The following is a 1,659-nucleotide window of genomic DNA, read 5'->3' as shown; positions in this document are numbered from 1 at the left end:
CTGGAAAGATGGCTCAGCAAATAAGAACTCACATTGCTTTTCTAGAGGGCCTGAGCACCCGTGTCAGGCAGCTCACAACTCCAACTCCAGAGATTGGATGCCTCTGGCCTCTGAAGGCACCCAAACACACATGGGATACACTCACAGAGGCACGCACACAAACACCTTATCTTAAAAATTAAATCCTGAAAAATGTTTTGTGTTTTAAAGAACTTTCTAGGCCAGGTATGGTTGGCATGCAAGTTTAATCCCAGCACTCTGGAAGCAGAGGTAGGCCTGTCTACACAACAAATTCCCAGGCCATCTGGGACTATATAGGGAAACCTTATCTCAAAAAATTTTTTTCTTTTTGATGAAAAAACAGTAAGTTTACTGAGTGTACACGGGGCATATCAGGTATGGCAGTATTGGAAGGACTACCTACCCTTTACCAGAAGGTCGAAGATCTCATCCTGGGCTCGTGTTGTTTTGTTTTGTTTTTTCCTTTTTCTTTCTTTCTTTCTCTCTCTCTCTCTCTCTCTCTCTCTCTCTCTCTCTCTCTCTCTCTCTCTCTCTCCCTCTTTTGCTTTGTTTTTGTTTTTCAAGACAGGGTCTCACTGCATAGTCTTGGATGTCCTGAAACTCACTCTGCAGACCAGGCTGGCCTTGAACTCAAAGAGATATGCTTGCCTCTGCCTCCCAAGTACTTGGATGAAAGGCGCGTGCCACCACACCAGGCTCATTCTGGTTTTGTTTGTTTGTTTATTTGTTTGCTTGTTTCTAAATTGTACTCTCTGTTGCTTTAAAACAAATTCTGTCTGTCAGAGCACTGAAGTCAGAAGCAGGCTCCCAGGTGGTATGGCCTCTGTTCCACTTCCGGTTGCCAACAGAGAAGAGTGGACTGGCAGAAGGGCTGGCATGCCTGGGGGCTGACATCCCGAGTGGAGACCTCAGCAGGGTCTCTAAAACAGAATAGCCTAGGGGGTCCTCACAGAAGGACAGCCTCAGACATGGTAACCAGGACTCCAAAGATGTTGTTCGTACCAAGAAAGAAGAGGTGATGTGTGGTCACCTCGGCGCATCAAGCCAGAAGCAGCAGCCGGGATAGACATGCTTCTCATGGTCCTGCGCCACAAGACCAACATCTTCATGGACGCCAAGGAGTCGAGCACCGTGTTCAAGCCGAAGCACATGGTCAAAGACATCCCCAAGCAGCGGCTGTATAAGGACAACCAGCTCCTTGATGATAGAAAAACTCCGGGCAAGTGTGGCTTCACTGGCTAGACAGCACGATCATAGAGCTGCCACTGTGGACCTGGCCTATGAAACCCTGTGTATGTAGTAAGTCTTTCTTCAACCCTCCAGAGCTTCCAGATGTGATGAAACCACAGTATTCTGGAGGCAGTACTAATGAATAAGCTGTGCGGTGAGGGCCCCATTCCTCCAATAAAAAAAAAAAAAAAAAAAAAAAGATTCGGCTGTCAGAAAAAAAAATGAAAAGAAAAGAAAGCGAAGGAGAGCAGAAGTGTATTCATGTCTTCTGCCTGAGCTGTGCAAGTATTGTGCGCCAAAGGCACAGGCAGGAGCTCGGAGGGGCGCAGTGGTAAAGAGCACTTGCCATTCTTTCAGAGGACCTGAGTTCAATTCCCGGCACCTACAGAGAAGCTTGCAACTATTTGT

At 47.0% G+C, this 1,659-nt stretch overlaps 1 pseudogene; it reads left to right on the top strand.

Moving 5' to 3' along the window:
• Positions 1-398: 398 nt before the first annotated feature.
• Gm14521 lies at positions 399-1,409 on the top strand (annotated as a pseudogene).
• Positions 1,410-1,659: the final 250 nt, after the last annotated feature.

Source organism: Mus musculus, chromosome X, assembly GCF_000001635.26.
Source record: "Mus musculus strain C57BL/6J chromosome X, GRCm38.p6 C57BL/6J".
NCBI classification, from domain to species: domain Eukaryota; kingdom Metazoa; phylum Chordata; class Mammalia; order Rodentia; family Muridae; genus Mus; species Mus musculus.
The sequence above is the reverse complement of the archived record's forward strand: the minus strand, read 5'-3'. Positions and strand labels throughout refer to the sequence as shown.